Source organism: Panthera uncia, chromosome B4 (assembly GCF_023721935.1).
Source record: "Panthera uncia isolate 11264 chromosome B4, Puncia_PCG_1.0, whole genome shotgun sequence".
Taxonomy (NCBI): domain Eukaryota; kingdom Metazoa; phylum Chordata; class Mammalia; order Carnivora; family Felidae; genus Panthera; species Panthera uncia.
The window spans coordinates 19,343,117-19,358,147 of NC_064809.1; positions in this window are offsets into that span (position 1 = coordinate 19,343,117).

Below are 15,031 nucleotides of genomic sequence, written 5' to 3' on the forward strand. Positions count from 1 at the left end.
CGTTGCCCTGAAGGCAGCTGGCAACCACCTTGCAACCAGGACAGAAGCCAGCCTTGGGATAAACCTGATACCACTGGAGGCATAGCAGAAGGAGAGAAAGAAACCTGTCCTTGGTGATCTCACCGAACCACGGAGTCCAACCGGCCTAGCCCTGTCTTACATCTGGGCTTTCTCGTTAGGCAAATCAGTATGTTTCCTTACTGCTTAAACCAATTTGAATGGGGTCATGTGCAAACAAGAGGATTCCTTCATGATCGAAGTCCCCTGGAAACCCCAGAACGAAACAATCCATCTGAGAATCCAGTCCAGACTTCAGCAGCCTCTGGCCCTTTGAGGACAACCCCAGACCAGAGTGGGTCATCCAACCCAATCTGCTTAAGAGCCACTTTCCCAAAGGCCCTGAAGGCTCTGGAGAGAGCCCAGGGCCTACAATGTGCCAAAGCTGCCGGCAGGGCTTACTGGCTCCAGACACAGTCTGATGGGTTTCTTTATTCTGTCGTTACGTTTTCCATTCTCTTATTTGCAATTAGAAACATTTCCTTTTAATTTAGATAATGTCCCTCTTTCTCTTCCCGCCCGCCTGAAAACAGATCTGTGCTGTAACACCGATTTATAAACCACCCTGATTTTTGTGTTCCTTTGTCCAAGTATTTGGTGTGTTTGCAGCCAAGAAGCCTTAGGCTCTGGATCATTACGTCCCTCTGTTTTCCCTTTTCAAGTACTCAGTTAAAACCCATGATGAAACCAGACAGGCAGGGCTCTCGGGCATTCTTCTGAAGGCCCAGCCTTTCCCTTCTGCGCCCGAGTCAGCCTGCACTTGCACCCGGTGGCTCCTCAAAGGGAAGAACGTCGCCCTTCTGCGTGTCCTCACCGCAGTTCCGGCCACACTCACAAAACAGCAAATCGTTTGGATCAGAGAATTTTTTCTGTGGGGATTTTTCTGAAAGCTCAACAGCAACCGACCAGAAAATCTTGCAAAGTAACTTGCAAAACACAGGGAGAAACGAGCTGCCCCGGTCCTTAAAAAATTCCACGGAGGTGTGCAGAGGCGCTGCGGGAGACGGCGAGGACGGGAGGCATCTTCATCTGAGTCACTAAGAAGGGGTGGCTGATGGCGACGAGCGAGCGCTTTGATCTGCTGATCCCTTTATCGGCTTTCTTCCATCCATTGTTCTACTTACGGGGTTAGGCGTTCTTCTGAATCACTAATACCTTCCGCGGGTCTTGGCTTACACCTGTAAGACTAAACACACCCGGGCGGGGGGGGGGGGGGGGGGGGGGGGGCGGATAGAGAATGACTCGTCTGTGCACACAGGCAACAGCAGGGCGGTGGGAGTGCACGAGGCTCCAGGCTTCTCTGCTGCGTGTCGCCGACCGAGGGTCACAGCGAATTCTCTAGAAAGAAAGCAAAATCATTTTGATCCCAGCCCTCGATAACGGCCGCTGAGCCACACGATGGAACTATGTCCCTGCCGATCCCCCTACTTTTGGCACGCAGACGCAGGGGTGTCAGCCCCAACACGCACGCACGTGCGCATGAAAAGCAGCCCCACGTGACCGGTCCGAGTGAGGCCACGCCCCCGGCCTGTTGCCATGGCTGCTGCGCGCGGTCCAGAGACAGCCAGGGAAACGCGCACCGCACGCTGGTTCAGTCCCAGATAGCGCCCGGGATAATGAGCAGAGGCCGAAGAATGCTGAAAGCCAAAAGGCCCTCTCTCTCTTTTGTGAGGCTGCCCCCAGCTGAAGGCAGACAAAAAAGGCAAGGGTAAAATAAAACAGACTTTGTCTTATTAACCTGGCACACACGCCTGGCGATCGGTGGCTTAGCTGGCAAATTGCAAGGACCTCGATGGGAGATTCAAAACTCAACAAGTGGCTGTCGCTATGGAAACGGCTCAAATGAACCCCAAGAATGAAGGACCTCGGCCCCCGGGGAAGATGTCGGAGGAGGATGGATGTTGCCCGGAATCTGCCGTCATGTAAAGCCGAGCTGGGGAGGAGGTTAAACTCATTGACAGTGTGCCTTTGCGTCCTGAAGTCAAGGCAAGAAGCTTACCCCCCCGGGTCACAGGATTTAGAAATAACGATGCTCCTCTCCCCTCCCCTGGGGGACCCTGGCTGTGTGAATCTCGCCTGCTCCAGGGCACAGAGGCGCCGGGCCTGTGTCTACTGGGCCTCTGAAGAAAGTGAGCCTTGCAAGGCCCACGGCGCCAGGGCCTGGAAACCAGGGTGGACCCGGGAAGCAAGTCGTCTGGGATAGGAAGCAAATGCGGGCTTCAACCAAAGCAAAGCTGTGGGCAGTTAAGTACAGGGCCGGATGTTCTCTCTCTCAGGAAGTGATCAGACCCACGGTCACGTTTGGTTAAAGGAATTTCCCCAGAAAATCCCCATTTGTGAGATAAGGCCAGGCCTGTGTCTGGGCTGGGGGCTGGGGGCTGAGGGCTGGACTTAATGACATCTGTCGTTCCTTCCAGCCTGTGATTCTGTGATAATTGCTGGCAAGTGTAGTGATTTCCAGTACGCCATGATTATAAGACACTCTTTAAATGCACAGTAGACATTCTAAATAGCACGTTTGGAGACAATTACCCAGACAGAAGATTACACAAACGCAGTAACTAACAGGGAGCTGGGTCCTCTTCCAGTATCAGGGGCAGAAAGGCCATCTGAAAACAATTCCCACATTCCCTCCGGGGGGGGGTGGGCGGTTAAGGAGACACAAATGTATTATCCACTTTGGGTTTTTGGTGGATGCACAGATTCACTTCTGTATCTGGTGATCTCGTTATAAGGATAAAGCAAGCGTGATCGTAACGGCAACAACAATTGAACGCTTCCTATGCTCCAGGCTTTAAGTACTAAATATTTTTACATGTATTAGCCCATTTAATCCTCATACTCTCTGCTTGAGGCATTCTTGTTTTCCAGATACCGCGGTTGAAGAAACTGTCCCCAGTCTTGCACTGAGAAGCTTGGACTGCGCTTGGGGTTTGAGACACATCCCCTTTACCTGGGCCTCAGCTGAGGTGGCCCATACGGACACAGCCTAGGAGAGCTGGAAAAGCCCAGGGGACACAAGGGTCATCTCTCTGGAGTCTGGGACAGGGATGGGCCACCCTCCGGGGCCTTTCAGGCAGCATCTGGCCACCATGCCAGGGACTGGATCCCAATCCCAGGAGTGGTCTGGGCCACGGCACCCCGCACAGGAGCGAGCTGACCCCATTCTGCAGGCATTGGCCTCAACTCTCTTTCCAGTTCACTCAAAGCATTAGCCAGCTGAGTTGTCATGAGACTTGAAGTCTGACCCGAACTGTGCTCCCCGATGCGCCCCCCCCCCCCCCACCTTCCTCAAACAGTCCTGAACGTTTAGGGAAAGCACGGTGGTTAACATCCCCAAACTCAACGGAAGAGAAAATCCTGAGATTGGTTTTCAACCTTTGGGGTTTGAAGTGCTTTCAAATACCCAGCCGTGAGCCCTTTAGCTGGAGCCTGGAGGAGAGGAGGTGTGTGAGTCCTCTGCACACAGAGACACGGCCGCTCCAGCACGGTTGCCATCGGCCAGGGAGAGAGAAAAAGGCCGGAAGCAGGGAGGTCTGGTCAGCCGCCACCCTCTCCCACTCATCCAGCCACCAGCCTATGCTTTTCAGGATCACTGAAACTGGATCCCTTAGGTTTGCTGCCACGTCTCATCTCCCTCCACAGTCACCTGAAGAAGCGGTCTCCCTACGCGTGCAACACTTTCTAGACTCAGAAGTTTCAGTCACAGCCTTCACATGGCAGTCGGGTCTGCAGGTAGCGTGCAGAGAACTAGGGGCGTTAGCTGCTGCCCTGTAGCCCTACCTCCCACAGACCTGCCCTCAGGGGGGCAGGACACAGGGATGGGCATCTCTCCAACCTGTGTCCTGGCCACAGATGGCTAAACAGACAGAAGACAGGACAGATCCAGTGGAAGCAATTTCTCTAGCTCGAAGGCAACCCACATCAGGAGCACAGAGGGAGGAACTCACACCGTTCGCAGGAAATGGAGCAAAAGGCTACACGTTGCTTTTGAAACCGGAGGGATTTGCGATCCGTCCGGAAGATTAGCACAGCAATTAAGACCGTGAATGTCGGAGTCAGACAGACCTCGATTTGTCTCTCACCCACATTTGCAAAAAGGACTGGCTTCATGACCTTGGACGTGCAAAATCCGAGACCGACTGATCTCATCTGGAAGACAGGATCAATAACATAGACACAAGATAAAGAAAGAAACAAAGAAAGAAACAATGAAACACATAGAGGAGTGTCTGTTAGGGTGCTCTCAGCTGCAAAGCACGGAGAATCCTAATTCAGTGGCTTAAGCAATAAGCAGATTTATTTTTTAATCTCACATGACCAAAAAAAAAAAAAAAAAAAAAAATCCAAAACGAGGGCAGCCTCTAAGCCTAGTCCATCAGGGCTCTCGTTCAATTTCTCCGCATGCTGGCTGTATCTTCATGCTGGTAACACCATGGCTGCTGCAATTCCAGACATTTGATCTAGATAATGGCAACATCCGGGGAAAAGAGTGGGGGTGGGGCTGTCTCTTCCGAGATACCCCCTTTGATTCGGGAAAAGAAAGTTTTCCCGGAAGCCTCCGGCAGCCCTCTCCTCCTGTCTCATCGTCCAGACGTGGAGCCCCGTTCAGAGCTGCTGTCGGCCTGCACCCCACCTTTATGCAAACTGGAGAGGGGCAACTCTTCCTCAAACACCATGTGGCTTTGGGGGCTCACAGCTGCTTGCTCTTGGCTGTGACTAGCACACGCCTGCTCTCCTAAATGTGTTCTCAGTGGAGGGTACTGGTATGGATTTATGCTCTAGAACCGCATCGTTCAATATAGCAGCCATTGAACTACACAGGGCTTTCTAAGCCTCCTTTGAAACGAATGAAAACTAAGTACGGTTTACAGTTCAGTTCCCCAGTCACACTAGCCACGTTTCATGCGTTCAGTAGCTACATGGGGCTAGTGGCTACCGTATAGGAAGGTGCGGAACGTGTTCATCATCACAGAAAGATCTGTGGGAAAGAGCTGCAGGTGGCATTTGTCACCTCTTCTCCCCAGCTGGCCTTCCATGAGGGCATTCCCAACAGCGTCTTAGCCGTCTGGTGCCCAGCGGTCTCTGAGTCCCCGGACTGGGGCCGGCTGCTCTACGACACAGAGCCCTGGAGCCCCGGAGCCCCCGGGGCATAGACGGGCCGGCCTCAAGCCCACAAGCCCTCCTCCGGCCAGATGAGGGTGCACCTGAACGTCTCTGTCACGGCCACCTCCAGAGAGAGAGGCCTGGGTTCGCGGAGGTGGGATCTGCCGGATAAAACCTTGCAAGTGCTTTGGGTTTCTTGGGAAATCTTCTCAATGAGCACAACAGTTGTAACTGCTTTTATCTCCTTCACCCCCTAAAGACTGGGTGTTTAATGTTCCAAAGCAGGCCAATTTGTCAAACAAAATAATGAATGTTCGTGGTTAAAAATAATCCAGCAACACCAGAACATTTTGACTTCAAAGGCTCTATTCTCTTTCATTATCAAATATTACAAAATATCAACACATTAGAATGGAGCCCACAGCTCATTAATGCTGAATATAATTGCATCGGGCCGGCCATCCTGGCGTTTCCACTGGGCCGGATCTGTTGTTTAGCAAGATCTGCTGTAGGGAATATATTTGCATATATAGTGAGAGCCAATGCCGAATAGAGTGAAAAGTTTACCTCCAACGTGGTGACCTACCCTCCCAGGCTTGGTCTCCAGAAACAGCTCTCTGCTGCCTTCTGTTAATCTCTTGGTCACTTGACTCGCACACAGCAAATGCTGAAAGGGAGTGAGGCCCAGCTAGGAAAATGAGTCAAGGTACAAAATTTATGTAAGCGAAATTTGACTTGTCCTTTGTTTCCTTTCAGACTCTCTGGTGTCAATGTGCGTGAACTCCGTGTAAAGTCACACTGCAAAAGTGACAAATGTCTGAAACGGGCTAAAATAACTGTCTAGCCATGATCTCAAACTCACCGCAACTGGAGTTGTATCCCCAAAGCAAAAACTCTAGAATTCCCCTGAATAGTGGCATCATCTGGTGGACATAAGTGATACTGCAACTCCCCTTCAAGTTTGTCATCCTTCCGTGAAAAATATTAATGTTTTAATTGCGCTGAATCACTCAGGGGTTATTGCAAGCGACTGAAATTCCCTCCACGAAGCGTCTTCGATTAAGAGGCACATCTCCAAATGAGCATAGCGCTGACAGACCGTCATACAAGCTTATGGTCTGATAGAGCCTGAGCTTATTTTCCATACTTTTTTAGTGGTTTGGTGTTTAGATTTTATCTCATTCCAGAAGGTCATGAACTCCTCGAGGACAGGTCTTTCCACTGTTATATACCCTAGGCTTTCTGCTGTCTTAGTAGGTTCTCAATAAAAACTTGCTAAGGACTGAATAGTTTACAGAAGACAGCATCTATAGTTAAGGAGAACGGAACTGTGCAATGAATAGTGTGCACAGAATCTGGAGGCGAAATTCCAGAGTTCTTGTTCCACATCTTCCATCGGATAACTATGTGCACTGGGACCCCGAAAGTTGGTTTCTGTATCTGTAAATTGGGCACATTAACAGCTCCATCGCGACATTGTTTTGAAGAAGAAACGAGGTCACGAGAATAGAAGAGCAGTGTAAACAGGTCATTGTTGGTTGCTATTGGTGTCCTTTCTGTCCACCCTCCTTGGACAGTTCAGTATGCGTTTCTGCTCTAAGTTGTTGTTATTATTATATCCATTATGGCCATCTTACCATAAAACTGAGAGATCGATTCTCCCTTAAACCCAGGATCACGCCAGCCTTCTCTCCTCGGGAGTGCAAAGTGGCCAAATCTCCTTTTACTCCCCTCCAACCAAAATAAACAAGCAAATGCTCGGGTACCAGACACAGAAGGTTTGACTCAGCAGCTGCTGGCTGAAAACAACCTGAGTCATTTATTGACTGGAGGTTTCAAATGATGGGATGTGACAGCCAGGCAACGGGGTGGAGAGCCAAAGTGGGCTCTTGGACAAGGTCAATAGAAGGGTGGTTTGTGGGGAGGCGGGACTTCCCCCTTACTCTTCCAGTGTGTGCTCTGAACAGACCACAGAGAGGACACAAAATGCAGCTCTGAGTGCCACATTTAAAACTTCACCAAGATGGGGGCACCTGGGTGGCTCAGTTGGTTGAGTGTCCAACTCTTGATTTCAACTCAGGTCATGATCCCAGGGTTGTGGGATCAAGCCCCACGTCAGTCTCCACACTGAGCATGGAGCCTGTTTAAGATTCTCTCTCTCTCTCTCTCTCTCTCTCTCTCTCTCTCTCTCCCCCTCTTCCCCTACTCACACTCTTTCTTAAAAAAAAAAAAAAAAAAAAGCAGCCAAGATGAAGAATTCAAAGAAGCAGGTTTCTCTCTTCAAGGGCTGGACCTGGAAAAAAGGCAATTGACTTTCTCTGAAGGGGAATTAAGACCAAGCTAAGCTTCAGGGAAATAGATTTCATTCCTGTGTAATAGTTCTGGAGAGAGTGGGGGGGAGAGAATTCCCAGCCTGCAGGCCCCCTTGCACTGAGCTGGGCAGAGGTTTAGGCATCGTGGGACTGGTAGTGCCAGTCTTGGGTTGTGATCCATTCCGAGATTCAGGGATTCTGTGTCCCAGCTCTGCTGACTGAGAAGAAGACAGTTCCTCCCCTGCCCTACCTGTACCAAGTGTTGCTTTGTGGTCCCATGGTGACAGTTCTGTAGGGAAACACAAGAAAGACCACCAGGCAGAGAGCAGAGCCTCCATCAGAATGCAAATTCTAGTCATGCCCTTGGAGGCTGAGACCCAGCAGCTAGGGTGCTTCTGAGAACTGTTCTGCCAAGCCAAGGGGAGGGGGATTCCCCCCTTCAGGGGCCTGAAGGCTCCCTGGGGTGCTTGACCTATCCACACAGGATTACTGTGTGGATAATTCACTCCTTCCCCTGCCTCATCATACCCCTTCCCCTCTGCCAGAATGTACTTACCCTCCCCAATAGATACTGTCAGTTCCGCCCACATTGTCTCTGCCCACATTCTCTCTGCCCACCCTGGCTGCGGAAGGCAGCCCCCAGAACAACTCCAGGGACACCCACTGGTGTTCGGGGCCTTGTAATCCTCTCCCCTTGAAAAAGTTGCTTCTAACCAACAGAATATGGTAACGGTGAGGAAATGTCATTTCCATGATTAGGTTACAGAACATTCTAACTTCCATTTTGTTAGAAGACCTTCTTGCTGGCTTTAAAAGTAAGCTGCCAGTTTGGAGAGGCTCGCATCAAAAAAGGCTGAGCAGAAACCAGCCAACAAGCAGCAAAGAGCCAAGGCTCTCAGTCCAACAGCCTTCGTGGACACGAATCCTGCCCACAATCATGTCAGTAGTTTAGAAGTGCTTTCTTCCCCAGCTGAGCCTTCAGATGAGACCCATACCCTGGTCAACAATTTTACTGCGGCCTCATGAGAGACCGTGAAGCAGAGGGTCTTCAGACTAAGCTGTGTCCTGATTCCTGGCTCATAGAAACAATGAGATCATAAATGTGTGTTGTTTTAAACCATTTTAAACTTCTTAATGAATATCCTGGCATCCTGCATCTCTCCACCTGAGGACATTCTCTGGCCTCAGAAGCATGCCGACCTCAGCAGGTAACAACGAAGGAGCAGCCCCCAACTGTTGGAGTTGGTTTCATTTCCACAGCTTCCTGATCTTAAGTGAAATGACTCCAAATACACAATCTTGGTGCATTCCTAGCAACTTGGGCCCCAGTTGCTCAGAGAGGTATCTCACTCAGTAACATACGTTACCTTTTCTCCCTTCTCTTTCTCACTCCCCCCACTCTTTCATTGTGTCTCCTGAGATTCCCTCTGACAAAACTACTTGCACCCCAAGGCTTGTCTGCTTTAAGTCAGAACCTAAACTAACATAGACCTATTGGCTTGCCAACATCCTGGGTTTATAAAAAAACCTACACTCTTTTCTCTAAGTGTCAGAGCTCTGCCATTAGGAAGTCTACTCACATGCTTGGCGAAAAAAAAAAAAAAGATTCATCCCACCACAAACACCCCAGATCCCCCTCCAGCACCCCCTCCCGCCCCCCTAGAGGGCCCGAGCAGTTTTCCAAGTCCTGGCCACAAGACCCACATCACTTCCAAAAAATCTTCCTCAGGGAAGCCTCTTCTCCCCCAAAACTAAGCTGCAAGGAATATGGTGATGTGTCCTCAAACCTTATTCTCCATGGCCTGCAGGTAGGAACATGGCCCGAGGTCAGGGTCCCTATTCTCTCACACAAATCTTAGTTCGAAACCGTTCTGTCTACACTAAGCAAAATAAGCCCCCCTGCTTTTCTCGTTTTGCTTCTAGTTCTGCTCATTCACTGATTAATTTGATGAGGCGTGTGTTCCACAGGCATCAGGGAGGACCTCAACTCTAGGCACCCAGCGACATTTTATATCTCACAAGCTGCCTGCAGGCATCTCAAAGTCTGCGGGAGGGAGGCGGGGGAGTGAAAACCATTGTCATCAACTGGCAAGGCTTACAAGCCATTGTAATGTCAGGCCCTGTCAGTTTCCCCCTGTTGCTTATTTCTGCCACAGTGAGTCTGCATTGAGGAGTCAGCCTCAGATACTTATTCGGGTGCTGACAAGACCTTCTGGGCTCTCCTCAGTGCAAGATTCTCAGCTACTCTCATTCTCTCCCTCCTTGGCCTTGCCCCTGTGATCATCTTCTCCCGAGGGCAAGTGGGAACGCATTCTGGTTGTCAACAAATGTCTCATTCTCAACAGCCTCTCTCAAAGGTGGCCTTGTTGGATTGGTGCCTTTCTTCTGGGAAACTGAGACCCATCATCTCCATTGTGGGTTTAGCTCTAAAGGATGCCTCTGCACATTTCCGTGGACTCTGCAGGGCCTGCTTATTGTTCTGATTCCTCCAGGAAAGATCCCAACTGCAAATAATATGGCCTTATGTCTCTAAATATGGTGTGTATGTTACCAAAACCTCAATAGACAAAGCCCTACTGCAGGCTGGCAATCAGTGAGGTGAGGCAAATCGGAGCTGCTGTCCTCTGCCAGCATTTCTTCAAACCCCAAACCTCTCCTTCAGGGAGGGCCCCCCAGCAGGCCTCCCCCACTGCACCTCCCAAAACACAGGGCTTTGGTTTCATTCTGGAACCTTCTTCTTGGCCAAAACTCACTGTTGATCTATTTGATATTGGGTGGCCAAGGTCCTTCTGTGGCCATTTCAGGCCCATTTGAGGCTATGTGGCTTGAATTCAGCAATTCAGGGTCCAGCAGCTCCGTGATTCCCACGCAGGGCTGGGTAAGTGCATCCCAACTTTTCAAGTTTCATCAGCAGGCATGTATGGGTCTCTACATGCTCATGGGATAACTGAGGAAGAAACTCTCTGGTATCCAGGCTTCAACCTGGGCCCCACCTGTGCACAGCTTCTCACAGTGATGAGAGCATCATGCCTGGTTCCTGCCCAGCCATGTCTCTCTCTCTCTCTCTTTTTTTTTTTTAATCTTTTTAATTTATATTTGAGAGAGAGAGAGAGAGAGAGAGAGCGCTTGAGCAGGGAAGGGGTGGAGAGATGGAGACAGAGTCCAAAGCCGGCTCCAGGCTCCAAGCTATGAGCTGTCAGCACAGAGGCCGACACAGGGCTTGAACTCACAGGCTGTGAGATCATGACCTGAGCTGAAGTCAGGCACCCAACCGACTGAGTGACCCAGGTGCCCCACTGCCCAGCCATTTCCATGGTTTCCACAGGGGAAACCGTGGGCATGTTACCTGACCCCTCTGGGCTGATTCACTTTCTTCATTGGCCAAACAGGACTGCTTTGAGGGTTAAATGAAAAAGCGTAAGCTATACACAGAGAGAGCTTAGCTAAATAGAAATCTCTCCCTAGTTGTTCTAGGCCGGTCCACAGAAGCCGCAAATCCCATGCGGCTATTTGACATTTTAATTTAAGTGAATGAACACTCAGCTCTTCAGTTGGACCAGCCACATTTCAAGGACTTGGTAACCTGGGGCTAGTGGCTACAGTATCAGACATTTCCATCACTGCAGAAAGTTCTATTGAAGAATTCTAAAGATTCCAAAGTCCAGGGGCGCCTGGGTGGCGCAGTCGGTTGGGCGTCCGACTTCAGCCAGGTCACGATCTCGCGGTCTGTGAGTTCGAGCCCCGCGTCGGGCTCTGGGCTGATGGCTCGGAGCCTGGAGCCTGTTTCCGATTCTGTGTCTCCCTCTCTCTCTGCCCCTCCCCCGTTCATGCTCTGTCTCTCTCTGTCCCAAAAATAAATAAAAAACGTTGAAAAAAAAATTAAAAAAAAAAAAAAAAAAAAAAGATTCCAAAGTCCAGACAGGACCTGCCTTGATCTTTACAGACCTCATGATGCGGTGCCTTCGTGATGAAACTCCTGAGGAGAAAGCGCAAGCTGACTTCAGCCACCCCGGGGCGGATTCCACTATTGGTTGGAAGGGTGGAAACATATGTAAACTGAACCTGCTTCTTACAACGTTAACTACCAGCTGACGAACCGGTTTTCAGAGAGCAACTATGGAGCGCAAAGCCCCATCGGAGGTGCAAAAAAGAGGGAAGCAGTTATGGGCAGGCCGGGCACAGGTGAGTTTTCAGGAGACCATCCCAATCACACAGTAACTTGTAAGGGAGGAATTACTGCCCCTGTTTCGCGGAGGAAGTAAGAACACGGTTAGTCAAGGGTGGATGCAGAATTTAAACCCTGGTCTTTCAGAGTAAAAGGCCTATGATTTTTCTATGCCCCTGTGTAGCCAACATGTGTCCCAGCACAGTGGGGCTTGTGGTGTGGATGAAAAGGTAAGACACACACACAGAGAACAATCAAGGAGCATGAGGGTATTATTGATAGAGGTTCAATAAAACAAGATGCTACCTTGGCCAGTAGGGCAAGTGAAAAGAGTTAGGCCCCCTCGCGAAAGCAACCTTGAACTGGGTCTTTCAAAAATGGGTCATTTCAAAAATGACCTCCATGACATGTGCGGGCCTGACCTGAAAGCTGGTCCAGGCAGCCTGTGTTACCATGGAAAGGCTCGGAACCCAACGTTCAGAGGAACGGTTCGCTGGGACTAAAAGAAAAGGAGAGAGGCAGTGGACGACAACCAGTGATGATAAAAGAAGGTGATGGTTACTGAGCACTGAGTAATGCCAGGCACTAACTACGTGTTTTATCCCACTAATCCGCACGGTGTTATTGATCCTGTCATTATTCCCATTTGACCGCTGAGGAAAATGAAGCTTAGCAAGGTTAGGTCTGTGGCCAAAGTCACACAGCAAGTGAGCAACAAATAAACCTTCACACCTGTTGATTTAAAGGTAGCCCCAGAGGAAAGAGGCCTCCACACTCCCTCTAAAGGGATGGCTTTTGACGTCAGACTCCCTGGGTTTATTCCCAGCCTCTGCACCCTTAAAAGGGGCAATGTCCTTGTGCAAGACCCTCTCCGGGACTGCCTCCTCATTCACGACATGGGAGTAATTCTAGGACCTACTTCCCTGGGTGGTGCTCTGCATGAAATGACAAAAGGCACATACATCATCGAGGGCTTAGCCCGGTGTCCGGTGTCCGGCAAGTAGTAAGTACTCAGTACCTTTTAGCTGTTGTTATGGTAAGAGCATCTGGGCGATGATGGATTCCCTGAGGGGAAGAGCCGGCACCAGGGAAAATTCCGGTTGATTGGCCAGAACACTCGGTCTCAGAGTATGTGGGACCCATACGAGCTCGGTGGGTCCCAACGAGCTCTCTGAAAAGAACTAGTCTGAGGTAGCTTTGGGTTTGGGCTGCTCTCAGTGAGAGGCCCTAAGGGCCGGAAGGACTTCGAGTTTCTTCTGTGCAGTCTCCCACTGAGGGACACGGGCTGGTACCCTCTTCTAGCAGAGATGCTCTGCTTTTCAGCTGTGTAATGCGTTAGGCATCTGTATGAGAATGCACTTGAGTAAAAGATTCTGCTCAGAAGAAGGCATAGAAGGAAGCCAGGAGGGAAAGAGAAAGGAAGTTTGAGAACCACTGAGAGGACGATACCGCTCCCCCTTTTTACAGAGTTGAGGATCTGAGGCCCAGGGCAGTTAGGTGGTCTACCTGAGTTGCTCAGCCTTGGAAGTCTTAGCTGGCCGTGATCGGTCAGTCAGTCAGTCAGACCTCTTCACAGTACAGGGGCCTTTCCACCACACGCGGCTGCTGCAGATCGGGCCTCCTCCAGGGGGCGCTATGCCCATTGTATTTTATTTGACTAGCCCCTCCCTGGGGTCAGGCAACTTTGGGACCTGACAATTGGAAAACTCAAAGCCCCAGTTGCCTGCAGAAAGATCACAAGGTCCTCTGTGTGTTCTGTGCCCGTGTGTTCCTATCAGAGGGGGGCAAGAGTACCGTGCGAAGGCCAGACAGTTAATATTCCGCCCCTCCCGGCCGTTCAAGCCTCACACCTTCTCGCCTCTGCCGTGGTAGCAAAAAATGGGCCACAGACAAAAAGTATTTATTGGCTGTGTCCCGATAAAACTTTATTTATGGACATTGAATTTTGAATTTCATTTCATGTTCACATGTGACCAAATGTCCCTGTTTAATTTTTTTCAACAATTTAAAAATGTAAAAACCATTCTTAGCTTGCAGGCTCTCCGACAGGCCGAATTTGGCCTGGGGGCTGCAATTCGCTGACCCCTGGTCCATACGATTTGTTCATATTCTTGTCTCACTCGAGCTTTGTCAGAGTTGATGGAGAGATGGGAGGGAAAATATAAAATCCACTCTTGGATGTAATTTAATAAATCAATCAATACATACATAAATGCGTAAATAAATAAATAAAATAAGGTGTTATGGGAAAAGGACAGACATAGAATAAAAGAGAGGTCTTGGAAATTAAAAAGATGAACGTTAAAAGTTTTAAAAAACAAAACAGAAAGTAACCCACTCTCTACAAATACACAGACCAAAATTCAGAGAGGTTAAATTTATACTGTGATGACCAACCTCTAAAACACCCCTGCCTCTCTGGAGAAGTCACAACGTCCCCTAAAGCCTCGGGAAGGAGCCAGATTTGAAATAAGCTTCTGCTTAAGGCTGCCTAGTACAGATTTTGCAAGTTATGGTCCCCAGGGTTTGTTCCAGACCAAGCAGAAATCCCTGCTATGCCCCTTCAGCAAGTTGGAACCAGCCGGAGCTCCAGAACACATGGGCAGGAGACACACAGCTGTCCCTCCCAGGTGTGCAGTTCTTGTCTCTACCTGTAAAACAGATCACCCACACATTCCCATAAACACCAAACCGACAATATCAGAGTTCAGTGTTCGGTTTACAGCACTGCCCGAGGCACTAGGAGAACAAAATAGACCTAAGCCCCTACAGAAGTTGGATTTGGGATGCAATGAGCCAGCACGATGACTGGGAAAGAAGATTCTAGGATTTCCAGACTGGAGAGGTGACCGAGACAGATAGGATTGGGGGCGGGGGGGGGGGGGGTTGGTGGGAGTACGGGTATTGGTCCAGGTGAAAAAGACATTTGGCAAGAAGGTATGGATGGTGAACTGGGGTCCCCCAGAGGCAAGAAAAAGCCCAAAACTTGAAGAGGAAAGAAATGATATGAGGAAAGCAGGCAAATGCATTTAATCAGGGAATATTGTACAGACTGGTAGAGAAAGAGGCAGAATGTCTAATTCTGGAAACCATTTCAGAAATGACCTGAAGGGAGCCTGAGCCACAGAGGCGGCCAACGTCACACCAGAAGGCCAAGTACAGGGGTGCCTGGCTGGCTCAGTTGGTTAAGTCTCCGACTCTTGATTCTGCCTGGGGTTGCGATCTGAGGGTCGTGAGACGGAGCCCCGCCCCATGAGGCTCTGCTCTGATAGCAGGGAGCCTGCTTGGGATTCTCTCTCTTCTCTGTCCTTCCTCTCTCTCTCTCTCAAAGTAAATAAACATGAAGAAGAAGAAGAAGAAGAAGAAGAAGAAGAAGAAGAAGAAGAAGAAG